Source organism: Aptenodytes patagonicus, chromosome 1, assembly GCF_965638725.1.
Source record: "Aptenodytes patagonicus chromosome 1, bAptPat1.pri.cur, whole genome shotgun sequence".
Lineage (NCBI taxonomy): Eukaryota > Metazoa > Chordata > Aves > Sphenisciformes > Spheniscidae > Aptenodytes > Aptenodytes patagonicus.
The window spans coordinates 126454001-126469635 of record NC_134949.1 but is presented as its reverse complement, the minus strand read 5'-3'; the positions used below and the strand labels follow the sequence as shown (position 1 = coordinate 126469635).

Sequence of the window (15635 nt, the reverse complement as noted above, 5' to 3'; positions counted from 1 at the left end):
GTACAGGAAGAGTGGGCTGCTCTGCAAGGGAAGGCAAACTGGGAGTTAAGGGTGACAGGCAGGCAGGGACCTCACTGACAGGGTGCAGTCTCACAGAACCTGAACAAGAAGAACAGAGCAGGTCTGGTGGCGCTAGCCAGGGTCAGCCACAGCCCAGTGATCACCAGCCAAGTCCACTGTGACAAGACAGGTCTGAGGTCAAGCCAGGAAGTCCAGATAGCAAGGCAGAGGCAGGGCCAGTGGGGCGCAAGGGGTGGGTAACTGCAGCTCCCGAGCCAGAGAGCACAGGGCGTGTGAGTGGAGGCCCCAGATGAGGCTTCTTGCTGCTCTTTCTCACAACTTAGATGTTTTCACAGAAGCGTGATTGAAGCTTGAACAGCATCACCATATTAGAGCAGACCTCAAACACAGGCAACTAAACTCTTAGATGTGTGGGGTGGAATTGGCTGCAGAGGAGGATTACAAAGAAAGATGGCTACAGGCTGGTCAGGGCAACCAGAGGCTCTGGCAGAGTTCACAAAGGAAGGACGTAAGAGAGAGTCAGTCTGATGTCCTGTATATCACATTTTGAATCTGGGGTTAAACAGAGACAGGAATCTTCATGTTGCACTAGAAGAATAATCAGTCCTCTAGCTTCTGACCTAGATGTGGGAGCTTGTCCTTTTTCTGTGGCCCCTCCCAACCAGAAGTATCCTGTACACAGTAGAGGTGAAAGAGACACTGATGATCCTGTTTCCTTATTGTAGGCACGGTGAGGTTTTAGGATTTCCTTTGTCTTTTAATAAGGAGTCTAGAGTTCTGTCCCTTCACTAACTATGTTAATCTGGAGCTCAGAACTCCTTTCCAGGAGTTCTGTAGTTTCAGCCTATATTCTACCCATTGGAGCGGATGTGGGTTGTTATCAAGGCTATTACATTCTTGTTCTACTTGAGAGAATGTCCCGATGGATAGTAGAAATGGAACACACGATGTACCTACTTGGTTAAATGAACTAGGCAAATTCTTTTTGTTAAATGAATTTTATGTAGTAATTTCTGAGACCTAAAGGTATTCAACCTGTCGTTGAGTTTGATTCACTTGGTTACTCTTATCATGCGTCATCCACAAAACAATATTTTAACTTTCCCTGCCTCTTGCTCTTGAATTTGAATTTAGTCCTCTTGATTCTTAAGAGTCTTTGATTGGGCCCAGGCTATTATTGCAGCTTTCTAAAAAGGTAGCTTTCTGCATAGCTGTTATTTTTGTTCAGTAGATGAGAGAGACTCATGGCCGCTTCTCCTTATGTGAGAGGGTAGGCTATTCCTTCACATCTGTCTGAAGTTTTCTCCTGAAAGTAGTTGTTTAGCTCCATTTACACCAATACATTAACCTACTAGGGATTTTCCCCTTATTTGTCACATGTCAATAGCCAGAGCTTTCTACTTGTGCTGGTAAAACTTTCACTGTGTCTACAGTACCAGACTGTTCCCGAGCTCGAGAGATCTGAGAACATAGCTGTTTATATGCAAAGGTTGTTTGGTGGATAGCTGATTGCTTGTGGTTAACCACTGTGTGAATGTGTATGTAAAGATAGAAAATGTGAATATAAAAAAAAGAGGTCGGTAAGTGGAGTTCTTGGAGATTTACAGTTGACATGTATTCACTACCCCATCTTGTTCTCCTGGTTCTCCAGAGACCCTGAAGTTTGCTGGAGTTCTGTGATGAGGGGGGCAACAGAAATAGTAATGAATATTATCTCTATTCTACTGTAACACCACACATGTGGAGTCAAAAACTTTGACACATGAGGGTGGAAAGTATAGCAGCATGCTCTCTGCTGATTCAAAACTGAAATTTTTGTAAGACAGATAGATGGCCAACATGTCCTGAAGAATTCTGATTACTGACAAATAATCTGGCTTTGGCATGGATATTTGCAGGGTTAAATGTCACGTGATGTTTGTTATAGTACCAGTCTGACTTTTTTTTTTCCCCTAGAAGAAACTTTTTTGTGTGTTTCTAAAACCATAACAGTAAGACGTAAGTATGTAATAGCCTTTTCTGTTTCTCTTTTCTGTGTAAGAAAGAGTACAGTACTCGTGCAGCTTTTTTTCTGTTTGTTTGGTTTAGATTGTTTAGGCATATTTAAAGGAAAGCATAAGCTATGGGATCATTTAAGAACCCACACTCAAGAAAGAGCTGTAGCATGTCCTACTTGTGGAGGAATGTTCTCCAATAACACTAAGTTTTTTTGATCATGCAAAGAGACAAGTTTCAGAAGATAGTAAGTGGATATACTTTTATTTCTGTTTATATTTCTAAGAGATTTTCATTTAAGGCGCTTTGTGGTAACGTGCACGTGTAATTTCATAAATATTTCTATTTTTCATATAAGTCAATTGCATGAAAGCAGGGTTTACTCCAGGAAGGAAGTTGTTTTCATAAAGCACAGAAGTTCTCTTGATTTTGCATGTCTGATGAATTAGGGTAATGAAAGTGAGCAACAGAACACCCTTAGATCTGTGTTTCAGCAGAAAAGCTATTCACTTGGCAGCTGTGGCATCGCATTGCCTCTCTTCCCTTGGTGCCCATAGCACAGCGTGACATTCCATTGACACTGGGAAACTGCCCGTGAATGGGAAAGACCTTTGATTATTGAAGAGAGAACCTCCACGGGAGCCAGGCTTGGATTACAAAATCTCTGCAAGTAATCCCAATGAGCATCCAACTACTTTCAGGTCAAAAGGCAATTTTTTTCTCTTCAGCTTTGCTTTTCCAGTAAGTATTTTCTTCACCAGAACACTCCCTACCTCAACCAACTGTGTATTAGTTGGCATGCCTTCCTGCATGCTAAAGAGGAAGGGAGAGGTGGTTGTTTTTTCTGTTTTTAAGTGCTTGGAATATATTTAGGAATTGTGGATGTTTTGGTGATGGAAAGTAGGTGCATTCTAGGTAATTGACAGAAGAGCTCAAATTTCAAACTTAGTGTTTTGAACAGATTGTTACTCTGTTTAGGATAAAATTAACTTACTGATAAACAATCATTTTCATTAAGCCTAAACTAAATTTTCTTCTGAAGAGTATCGGTAATGAAAAAGTATATTGAAACTGTCTCAATGTTGTGTTAGTTTATTCATGAAACTGGCAGCTATAGGTTATTAATTAATAAATCTTTCATAAGTTATTTGTATTGCCACTAAGTAGTCCCTATTTAAATTCAGAACAAATACTTGTTTGCCAGAACTGTCACAAACATTTTGCTAATGAAAGGCTGCTACGAGATCACGTGAGGGGACATGGTAAGTCAGAGCTTTTTAAAATAAAACGTACTTTTCTCAAGGTCACCTTGCACAGAACAGGTTTGATATAACGATACTTATAACTCTGTAGTTTATCAGCTAAGAAAATTAATATACAAAACTAGGGCAACTGTGTTACAAATGCTGGAAAGTAAGAATTTCATTGCCAGTCCCTCTGAAGCAAGGAAATTCCCTTCTTCATGCCTTCTGACCAAAAAGTTTAAGGGGCTTTTCTATTTTGCAGTAGCGCCGGTGCAGATGCTTATTCTTCACTTGCATGTCTGTTTACTTGCTTTCATGACTAGGGGCATGGTTAAAGCCAAAGCTGTGTTTTAGCTTGGGCTGCAACTCTGCTCACCTTGCAGTGCATAATCAGCCTCACTCAAATAGTGTAGTCCTTCGTTGACCTAACCACAATGTCCATGAGGTCCCCAAATTATTCCCACAAGTTATACTACAACAGCTATGACTTGCTGGGAAAGAATCCTACAGCATCTAAGCACAAGGAAACATGTGATATTGCTGTTGGACATACAGGAAACGCAGAAGCCAAGAGGCGGGTGAGTCTTTGCTTTGGGAATAGGAATATTTGAACCATGTAGCCAGACCTGGGTACCAGTCATTTAGGTTGTATAAACATACGAGTAGCTTTGTGCAGACTTGCTCGGTCAGGGTAGATTCTACTTTCTAGTTGCATTCTTAAGGAAACGTGATTTTTCACTGTCTGCAAGTCAACACATTGATGCTTAACAACTATGCGTTTGATTTGGTGCTTACTGTGAGCTACCAGGACTGACCATGTTCGTATTTAAATAGTTTTATAATTGACATGCATCTGACTAAAATATCTTAAATTTTATATTAGAAAATAGAGAATTATTGTTGTTTTGTTTACTAGTTTTATTACTTTGTCTCAAGGTGATTTTGGATAGAAATTGAAATAAATACAAAGTAAGATTTTTTTTTTTATTTTGTTTTTATTAGCTAATGAGGCAGTTTAAATATGCTTTTCTTTTTAATTGAAGCATAACACACATTAAGATAGATTTGATATATTAAATAAAGCGCATGGCTAACTGAACTATTTGTTTCTGGTCAGTCTGGCTGCACTTAAACCTTTGTGAATTGTACAATGTGCCTGCCTGTCCTTGTTCCCTGATAATTCCGACTGTGTTCTGCTTGTATAGCCAGGGAAAATCACAAGGTGGCTGGACCTAGGAACAAGGATGATGTGAACCGGTGCAATGTCCCAGTAAGCCACAGCGAACCAGCTGCAATGTGAACTTGGCTGAGGGAGCTGGGAGGCATTCCTGGGTCCAGCTGTTTCGGCACAACCTAAATCCCTTTGGATATTAGAGCCAGTTACTTCCCTGGTTCATGATTCAGCTTTCTTTAAAAATTCTGGCAGCATACATGTCTGCATGTTAGTGCAGACTGCCAGTGCAGACATGACGTTTTCAGATTCTTACCTCAGCGTATTTCATAACAGCTTGCTGGTATAGATAAATATTGAAATTTTATTTTAAAGAGCTTGCCTACCTATAAGAAATTACTCTGAAATAAGCTGTGATGTGAATGCAGACGCTGTGGGTATTCTGAAATTACTCCCTACATGGACATATTTATATGCCAGACAACTAAGTAAACTGTTGGATACTCCCACTTCAAGAGACTGCTGAGCTTCACTGATGCAGTTTTGCAGATTAAGTTATTCCAGACTAGTTTTCCACATGAAGCTATTTATTTTAAGGAGGGGAAAAAAAAAAAAAATCATTTTTCCTGGTTTAAGACAAACTATGAGGAAAAGTGCCCGTGCAGGGAATGATTCCAGAATAGTTACAGTGCATTCTATTTACTTCCTTTTTTGAGAAAACATGAGCACTTCAACTGCATGTTTTTCTTTGGCCACCTGTAAAGCACTGGGTTGATTATAAGATAATGCATTGTCTAAATAGAACAGATTTTGTCTAAATCCAAAGCTTCTCTGTTGAGACTGTTCCTACTCCATTCATCAGGTTGCTGATACATATGCACCAAAACAAGCGTTTGTTCAGCTTAAGATGTTACAGTCCTGCCTGCCAGTCTGCCAGAGGTTCTCCCCAGTTCCAGAGTCGTCAGAGCAAACCTGTGCCTCAGCCATTGCAGTTCGTAGTCTGGCAGCTTAGCAAGCACCTAGCATCATTATGCCTTAAGGAAATATATCCAAATGTGAAATGGGGAGGTGGAGGACAGACATATATTCTTTCTGCCACCTTTTTAAGAGTGGTTATACCTTAAACACTAAAAGCAGATTTGCCAGTGCTTGTCTGTCAGAAGGCCTCCAGACAACATCCACCTTTTAGAAATCCTCCCAAAGTGCCAAGGGCAAGACGATAATCATCCTTTTTGTTAGCGCCTAGAGAGTGAAACATGATCCTCTACATCTTTTGCCTTTACCATCTATTTTTTGAAAGTAACTTGAAACGTTGTAGGACTGGCTATTATTTCACTACTCTCTTTATTGTACCTGCATTTCATTTTTATCTTTTTTCTCTGTATATTTTATTCCCAAATGTATTATAATATTTTAATATGATATTTCAATACATTTTTTGTCACATGTCATAGCAGACAATGTCCTGGTGAAGTTGTGATACAGAACTGAAAGTATCTTTTTTTCTACTGTCTTTTCTAGTTAATCATGTTACATGTGCCCTTTGTGATACGGTATGCACGAGTGTCTGCTCACTGAAAGCACACATTAGATTCTGACACTGTGATGAACGTCCTTTCCATTGTCACCTCTGTGACAGCGGGTAAGAAAATTTGAGGCTCGAAGCTACGTGAGCAGAACTGTAGAACCAAGTTAGTGTTTTACATAGGAGTTAAGAAAGGAAAGTTTTCAACCACAAAAATAATCAACTGTTCAATGAAGAAATCTAATAAGATTAATCTGCTGTTCATCTGCCTCCAGCTGCTGAGACATTGTAGTTCATGAACTTCTGGTGCAAGTAGGACTGATGTGTTAGAAGGTGAATTGTCTTGGCAAGACTGTGTACTACAGAACGGTCATCACGACAGGTTGAGATGTGTAGCAGTAGTGCCTTGAACAGTGGGTTTTGCCATTCTAAACGATTACTGGCTGTTTGCTGGGAGAGTCACAGTCTTCTCCTTTGAGTGATTTTTCTGCCACAGGCTTACTACGCCTTCTGCTGTCTTGTACTCTCATCTTTCTGTGGTGGTTTCTTTTCTGCTTTCATGACATGATGCCACACAGCAGTGACATTAAAAAAAAAAAAAAAAAAAAAAGGTGGCATTCTGATGTGATAGACCAAGTTACATATATAAACATTGGCAAATTATGCTTAACTTTGCCAGAGAAGATGAGAGGTCTAGCCTTTGTATGCTGGAAGTGGGATAAAGTGGATAAATATTTAAGTACTTTTGTGTTCACACTGTGGGTGGACAGAAGGAAATAATCTGACTTTCTAGACCAGAGAGGATGAAGTGACTGATGGATAATGGACAAGAATTTTCTCCATGTGAACAGAAAGAGAGGGTGATGCCCTGCAACACGGTTGTGGAGAAATTACCTAGATTTGGGCATGGTGTGGATGTGTGGGAAGAAAGAAGGAATGGAAAATGAAATCCAGAGCACATCAAAGAGACGTCTGTACTATCCCCTTTTCACAGGTGGAAAAACTGAGGTAGAGAAGCGATTTACACATATTCCGCTTTCACTTGTCATTGTCAGAGCCAAAAATTACTACCTCCCAGTCCTAAACATTAACCACAAGACTACTCCTCTATACTATTATGCTGTTATTTGTTTTACCTTGTTTTCAGTTTTAAGAACGCGTATGATCTGCATAAACATGTTGAAACACACAATGATTCAGATGCCTACAGCTGTGATGTTGAAGGATGTGGTTTTACTTCATGGACTTTATGAACTTTGAGACAGCATTACGAGAGAGCTCATGTGGTGAGTATATTAAATAGCAGAATAAAATATATTGCTATAAATGAGATTAAAGTTTCAAATTTACGTGCATTTAGTCTCTTGTGAATTAACAAAATGTTTCTTTCTTGCGTAAAATCAAGTATTTACTTGCACACATTTCTAGGACTCTTGCAAGTATTATGCAAACACCTGACTCACCCTTACCTATAGATTTTGTGTGCTTACGTTAGGTGCATGCAGTTGCATACTGACAGTCTTGAACTCTGGCCAACCTCCCCCCCCTGCTTTTTTAAAAAAAAAACCAAAAAAAACCCCAACATGCCAATCCTAATCTCGGCAGCAAAATATTTCAGGGATTAAAATCCAATGTCACCTTTCTCCTCATGTTGGTACTCCATCCTTAGAACTAATATGTTACCTGAAAATAGAGAAACTATAAAGTGTGTAAAGCTTACATCACTTCTGATCGGGCGAGTCTGGCCACGGCATTAAAATACAGTTTTGGCCGCTACAGTTTATGCACACTTGTTGCCTGTTTCTTCCACTTTCTGAGTTAGGATCACTGCTGTGTTGTAAAATGAACATATTTTAGTGGAAGCTATGTGTCACACTGCTATTGGAGGTGTCTGCAGTGCTGATGGCCAATGCAGAGAATTTCCATGTTCACTGGGGTTCCTTAATCAGACAAGTTCTAAAACCCACAAATTTTAAACATTTTAAGGTTTTCTGCTAGTTAGTGTAGTTTCCCCCTTTTCAACAAAGGATTATTTTTTGTCATGTATACGTGCAAGCCTTCAGTGACTCTAACAGTCTTTCTTTCCAAGAGTACTGGCATTCTGAAATACAAATGCCACATCTGTCAGAAATGCTTCTCCTGGAGTTACGCGTTGACCCTACATCTTCGAAAAGCTCATAAACTCAGCAGTCATTCTTGTTTCAGGTATGTTACTAGGGGATTCTTGTTCAGATCATAGTCTTTTTTTTTTTTTTTTAAAACGTTTTGTTTAAGAGACCCAGATATTTAATTAAATACTGTCTTAAGTTTGGTTCAGTTTTAAACATTCCGAGTGTGAAACAATTTACTACTTAGGTTTCACTACCATGATGGAAAACCCAGTGTAAAGATGGTTAAACCAAGGAAAAAAAAGGTCTTTTTGCTTTTACAGCTTTTACCACTGTGAAAATCTTGTAACCTAGATTGTTGAAAGAAATCTTTTGAGCCTGCAAGTTGTATTCACCAAAGAGAGTACATAAATACAGCAACAGCTTCTGTAGTATAAACAAGCCATACTCTCCATTCTGGGACAAGAAAATCCAGCAAATAAAATATAATTATGAATAGGTATCCCTTATTTTCTGTTACATGATGTATTCTTGATAAAAACTGCTTATTGGAACCCTCTTGCAGGTGTTCCTTCACATAGAGTGTCTTTTGTTTGAGTGCCACCTAGTAAATAGCAATCTAATTAATCTTTTAATTGCCAACATTCTTAATTTTGGCAATCTGATTAGATGTCATTCTTATTTTCTGCTGTAAATGCTATGTTTGTAACTTGTATTTTCAGTTTTATTCCCTTAGATATAAAGAAGATGATGAGGGTCACATGAGTTTGAATTTAGCAGTATATAATGCTGTCATGGGTTTAGGTCAGGCTCTTGCTAACAAGATGGTAACAAATAAGTCTTCACCAAGTCAAAATAGTTTTGGAAGAGAAGGAGGGGACTCTTGCAAAAGAGACACTTCAACAGCAGAAGTACTTCTCGCACAGCTTCAGCCATGGTCGCAAGCTACTGGAGAAAATGTTCTGATAGAAACAGAGGCTTCCATGCCAGAGCCTGTGTATTCTGAACTTCAAACTGCTGTACTGCTGTTTGAAAACTGTTGTACTTCTGCTTAAGTTGATGAAGCAACACCAATGAATGTGAAGGAAAAACTAGTTGAAACTCTCTCCCCTGAACTGGCCCCTCATCATCTAACTGCCGACCGCTCTTGCGTGGGAGGACTATGAGGCCATGCTAGGCCTGTGTGCGGGGCTAGGGGAAGGAAGGACTCATTCCCCCTCATCCCCACAGCTGGAAGAGCGCGGTGCTCTGCCCAGGGCCCTCACGGAGGCCGGTAGGAGCGGGTGAGCAGCTGGTGTCAGCGCAGGATCTGTTACGCTCTTACATGAACTGTTCTGCTTCCTACATTTGCTGTCACAAAGAGCGTGGGGAGAGGGAGCCAACTGAAGGGCCTGTGCCATTTTGTTACAGCTGCCTTATGAATGGGAGCGGGGCTTGCTGGAGGGAGCCCCAAGTAATGCCTCTGGCTGTGCACCTGGGCTCAGACAGCAGTGCCCGCTGCTGCTTCAGCCTAACAACCCTAGACCAGGTTGTCTACGACGTTTAGCAATCTTGGCCAGAGAGAGAAAAGGAATTTAAGACCCCTGTCACAAATACAAGCAGATTAAAAGTGACGGCTGTAAAAATCTTCCATAGTTGTTCACCTTGTTACTGCCTTGAAAGTTCCTGCTTTGCAGGCAGCCAAGATCTTTGTGCTCAGGTTTTAGTATCATTAAATATGCCGGGCTGTAATTTGTGGCAATTCGGCTGATGTTTCAAGAGCAGTTGAGCCATCTGTGCAGTGGGGGCAGGCCAGACAGATGTGGGTGGCAGCCTGATTTTAATCTGCCTTTGTGCATGAATCGGAGACCCAGCATTTTTAATACTTTACAATACGGGTAAAACTGACTCGGGTTTCTCTCGGCAATGAATAGGTACCACTGTAGCCTCTGGGATTTCCCCTGCTAAAATATCAAAGGCCTGCAACAAACAAGAGAGGTGCGAATGCTTCCCAAAGACGGAGTCCTTTATAATGGAAAGTATTAGTCGACCAGAATACAGAGGAGTCTTTTCCAGATCTTTTACAATAGCTTACCAGAAGCCTCTAATCCAATATCCAACAATTTACTCCTTTGGGCAGATCCCCACGCCTGCCAGATTGGGAGGCTGCTGCCTTCAGTGCCAGCTGCATTGCAGGTACCAAGGTTAATTTACACAAATTAAGCCCATTCAGGGCTTCACATGACAGGTGTAAACACGGCATTATAGATTTGTACTTGAGCTGTGGAACCATACTTGCAGGGCAAGGGTATGACCTGCGAGTTCTAAATTGCCACAACGTCGTGTGAGCCTGTTAAATACATTTTGGCAGACAAAATCAACTGTGGGGGCAGACACAATGGGGTGATAATTTATTAATGGAGCCCTATTTTTGAAACTCGTATTTTAAAGTAGTTTCCCTCAGTTATGCTGCTTAATGACATTCTGGAGTTTTATTCTACTATTGCTTTAGGTACCCGTGCCACTTTATTATTATTCACAGTGTTTGCATTCACACAAGGGCTTTGCAAAGCTAAAAAGTTACATCCGTTTTCTTGTCAGTAATCTAGTTTAGAATTTACATTCATATATGAGTTTGTATATAGAGGCTTTGTTAACACCTGTGTATTTACTAGGCAATAGTAGTTAGCGACAATGGACTTCAAAGTTTTCTTTTTCAGAGTTTTTTCAAATTTTGTGTTAAGATTTAAGTGTTATATTAGCACTCCAAGATGCTGGTTTGCACGTACAAAGCGAAATAAAGTATCCATCTGAATGAAAGCACTTGGGTGAAAGAGGCTTTTTTCCTGATTTTGATACCAAATTATAAATTTTTCATGCTAGTTATTTGTGCTAAGATAACTGTATGTAAATCTATTCGGTTTTGAAAACTAGGGTTCTGTTTCTGCTTAATTGTCAACGTGATTCTGAAGCTGCTTTCTCCCCAGCAAGGGCTGCCGAGCGCCGTCCCCCAGGAGAGCCTACAGAGGGTGCCTGCGGTCTGAGCGCTCTGACTCACCCTGCCACCTTGTCCCACGACACTGCGTGACATGGGGCATGTGTCAAGCAAACGCCTTCGTTGAACGCACACTTTATTCAGCGCCTCCTAGAAGAAAGAAGCTCTGCGAGAAACAAGATATTATTTGCTGGGATTTGTGGGACCCAGCCTGAAAAACAACTTCTTCCCGTGCACACCAGGTATGAGGTGAGTCATTAGGGACTTGTTCTCATGGAGACAGATCATCAGATAAGGTAAACTGGTGCAGGTCCACTCGAGTCTGTCAAACCAGCATAATGCCTAACTGCGGCTCTGGCACGGGACCTTTGTGGATTTCGGTGGGACCCGACTAGCCCTTGGCTTTGTGGAGGCAGGAGGAGACGGCTTGCCAGGCTGACAAAGAAACCCTTTGACAATGACCTCCGAGACGGTGCCCCGCAGCACAGCTAACAGCAGGAAAAAATGTACCTAAAAAATGATGGTGTCTGCCAGGAAGCAGAGCAAGACGGAGCTTGAGGAACTCATGCAGAACACCCTTTTTGTTTTCAGAGGTTTGAGAACGAAAATTTAGAACAAGGCATTCTTTTCCTTAATACCGCAGAAACAACAGTCGTTCACTGCTTACACGAATGTGATTAACCTTTTGTTTTTTAATTGTATTTTTTCACTTTGTACTGGCTCTCTACTATCATAAACAGAGCTGATAATGAGATATATGTAAAATTGGGGCTGTTTAATGCTTCTGAATTAAGTTCCTGAAAGCAGGGGTTTTCATTATCCTTACAGAGGAAGAATGTTAGCAAAAATCGTTAAGTAGTTTCTAAGAAAGCGGTTGTGAAAAAGCACAGTGTTTGTCTTTTGGAAAAAAATTCTCAAAGCTGGATCATTAAACAGCTCTGTTCTTTTGCACGAGCTTTAAAGTGTAGCATCTGGGAGAGGAGTGGTTGCCCTGATCTGCTTTTTGGCATATAATGCCATGAAGTAAGACGTGTTAAAAGCAATCTGCAAAGCCTACCTAAAGCCCCGAAACAGTAGTTTTCTTACTAGATCATGTCAAATACAGGCTATGTTCTGTTACTGTCTCTACCGCGAGGCGCTTACGTGATCTCCAGCAAATTAGGATGCGTCTCAGTTTTCTGCCTCTGAAGAAGAGTTCTCGGCTTTCCAAGGAAGCCACAAGACTTTTATTAACTTGTGTTCGGATTTGTTCAGCTATTACAGTCACGAGCACTAAAAGCACGCTGATGAAGGCCCAAGCATGGTCCCCAGCCTGCCTTTTAATTCATGGCTTACTTCTGTACGTTCAAATCGATTTATAAAGGAACTGACTCTTGGGGTGCTGAGCAGGCAGAGCTGTCGTTAACTTAAGCTCTGAACTAGCAAAAATTCATACACGTGCCTGACTCTGGGCACTGGGAGCAGTCCAGCCGGAGTGTGTAGTTGACTTCAGCAGGATTACCTACACTGTATTTTTATTATTATTATTATTTTCTTCAGTGGAAAAGTTGGTTTACGAATTCCCACCCTCTTCCTACCGCTCATTTCCACCTCCACACCACACTTCTCAGTTTTTTGCGAGGGTATGCTTTAAATGAGATCAGCAAGGAACTCCAGCATCTGCTACGATGTGTAACTATGCCCCTTTCATCACCACCTTCGGAGGTAGTTTCCTTCCAGCCTACTTGCCTCCCTTTCTGTTGACATTAACGAGCATCAGGTAAGTCAGGCCAGCTTTCTGATCTCTCTGAAAACTAACCAAGGGAGTTTTTTAAAGTGAGATCATTGAGCTGATTCAGTCACTGTTCAACCACGTGAATGCGAGTACGACCGTGTGAATACTCGCACCGACATAGAAGAGCGGACGGCAGCCTCCGTCAGAGACAGTGTCATTTTAGATCAGCTTAAGCCAACTGCAGCATTGCACCGTTTGTGTATAAAAACCTAAGCATAGCTTAATTGTTTGCAGAGCGGGCAAATAGATGGATTTTTGTTTTATCGTTTGGAAAGTTACAAAAGAGCACTAATTTGCCACTTGCATCAGCTTCAAAGCTACTACGTAGTTGCCATCTGCTATCTGTTCACAGAACATCATAGAAGCAAAATGTTTTAGCTCTAACATACAGGACAAAGGTGCCCTACGACCTGTCGAAGCTTCAGGTTGGTTGACTTCATACGCGCCGAGCAACCCTTTAGAAGGATTTCATTCCAAGAAGAAAAGGCTAAAGCGCTGAATTAAACCCTGTTCTCTGAAAGGACTGAGAAATACCGCAAGACAAGGAAACAGAGTAAGAAGAGAGTTTCTTTGTGATGCCCCTGCTACTGTATGTGCATGGGAGAGAAGGATTTATACAAGACTGCTTACCTTGCCACAAAAAGATACAGTAGGTTGGTTTCACATGATTGTTCTCAATAAACCTAGTATTGACTGTTGTTTGTCAGCCTGGCTAGCGATCAGCATTTTTTTTCGTTATTCATTTACTTTTAGTCGGGGACCTGACTGCTCTGGAATTCCCCTGCCACCTTCTTTTTCTGCCTTTTGAAGACAAACTCTTCTGGTGCCCTTTTCCAGCCTTTCTCCACTTCACCAACTAAAAGCTCGGAGCCTGGGCAGCCAGTTCTCTCAGCACCTTAAATGTGAATTTTATTTAGGCCTAGCCCTTTTGAAAGCACTTAAGTAATTGAAATTCTCTTAGATGAGCTCTTTCCATCTTCTATCATGAGGTCTCACTCCTTCATTGATGGTGTTTGTTGAATTAATTCTCAAATCACAGTGCAGGTAGAAGGTATACAACCTACTTTTTGCTTAAACTCAGCTGCCAACTCAGGGCAAGTTGGGTTTCGTCCAACTCACGTAGTTTTACAGCTTTCACCATCTTCCCAATGAAACAGGAGTTTGAATGACAACGCATCATTGGTGGAATAAAATATCTGGTGTGCAATTTGGAACAAAGTCGCGCACACCTCCAGAAGACATAGTGTCCAAGGCCCTGGTTCTCCAAATTGCTTCAGCTTAAGCAGAGCTCCTTGAGAACATGGCAGTCTCTCCAGGCTGACCCAGCCACAGCTGAAGTCCCAAATCAAAGCAAGGAACAAGTTAGGATAACAGCCAGGAGGAGGTCAGAGAGAGGTGTATTGTTGGGTCACACCGGTGACCTAAGGGCTTGTCTCTACACACAGCTATTTCTTATTCCTGGTTTATTTATACGCAGATGTTCTCATTCAGAGTTAAGCCATTGTTTAGTTTAATCCAGACTAAATTAAGCAGGAACAAGTCCATGTGGAATAAAGCCCTGAGAACAAGACTTGATGTCCCATATCTTTTGAAAGTAATTAAACGCCTCTGTAGATACTTTTTAAATGGAGCTTTGCAAAGACAAGACTGCTATTGTCCTAGCTTTAAACCACATTGTCCTCTATCTGTTGCCTAACCCGCCAGATTAAATGATCATACGCTAACTGCCCAGAACAATCAGCTTGAGTCTGATACTCAGTGTAACAAACAAACACGAGCTTTATTAACCTTTAGACACGCGATAGGCGTGAAGGTCGTGATGCAGATGGGAATAGCCCCTTTACCGTCGCGTTACACGCCGAAGGTTGCAGACTCCTTCCTTCCAACTGCAGCGACTCAGTGACAGAGTAAGGCCATTGGTCTGTAGTCCTGTGGTACCTGCAATTAGATCCACAAAAGGATTCAGGCACCGACATCTGCCGCTGGGATCATCAAAGCTCCTACTCCCAGGGGCAACTGAAAAGCAGAGACGCATCGGTTCTTGGCAGTACAGTTTCCCAGAGCCTAAAAAACTTCGCTTCGGAGCGTGCCTGAACAGACACCAGCCTCCGCCACCCGGCGCAGGCTGGCCCGAGTCTCGCAGACCCGAGCAGGCTGCCCAGACGCAGGGTTTGTCCTCCTTTGCCGGAGGGGGGCAGCCCGCTGGGGCTCCCAGAGCGGGCCCTGCGCAGAAGAAAAGGAAGGAGCGCGGTTGCTGGTGCTTCCCTCCCCCTTTATTTAACGGCTTAATTATCGCAGCGCGCCAGCGTGTGCGGCGCTCCCCTCCTGCCCCGTCGCTTTTGCCCGAGGAGCTGCCGGGCTTCGGGGCCGCTGCGAGGCGGGAGCTGCCCGGGCGGGCGGCAGCTTGCAGGGCACCCGGGAGAGAAGAGGGGCCGCTGAAGAGCCCGCCCGGGGGTGGGGGGACTGCCCTTTATAAGTGTCGGGAGAAGCAAGGGCCGGGCCCCAAGCGTTGTCCCGGACCCTGGGGACGTCCTGGCCGCCTCCGAGGGGCCAAGGAGGGCGCTACGGCTGAGAGCGGGACCCGGGTGCCGGCGGCGGGACCGGGCCGCAACCACCCCCTGACGGCGCTCGTAGCACTCAGCTCCCCGCGGCGGCGGGGGGGGGACGGGACGGGGGGACACGGGGACACGGGCCCGGCCCAGGAAGTGACGCCACCCCGTCCCCCCCCCTCCTCCCCCCCGGCACACCTGACTCACCTGGGCGGGCGGCGGCGGCGGCGCTGTCGTCGCAGCGCGGTGCCGGACGGGCGGCGGCCGAGGGGCA

General features: G+C 42.9%; 2 long non-coding RNA genes across 3 annotated transcripts; one reads left to right on the top strand and one right to left on the bottom strand.

Moving 5' to 3' along the window:
- Positions 1–2646: 2646 nt before the first annotated feature.
- LOC143168190 (uncharacterized) lies at positions 2647–13508 on the top strand. 2 transcript variants are annotated; one of them, XR_012996668.1, is made up of 4 exons: positions 2647–2757; positions 7104–7242; positions 8046–8161; positions 11031–13508. It is a non-coding gene; the product is annotated as an uncharacterized LOC143168190 (long non-coding RNA). The 2 variants fall into 2 exon arrangements; XR_012996669.1 differs by lacking the exon at positions 2647–2757 and adding an exon at positions 5959–6073.
- A 1065-nt stretch (positions 13509–14573) lies between these two features.
- Positions 14574–15632, bottom strand: LOC143168185 (uncharacterized). Its single transcript, XR_012996667.1, has 2 exons — positions 15569–15632; positions 14574–14750 (listed from the first exon to the last, which is right to left on the bottom strand). It is a non-coding gene; the product is annotated as an uncharacterized LOC143168185 (long non-coding RNA).
- Positions 15633–15635: the final 3 nt, after the last annotated feature.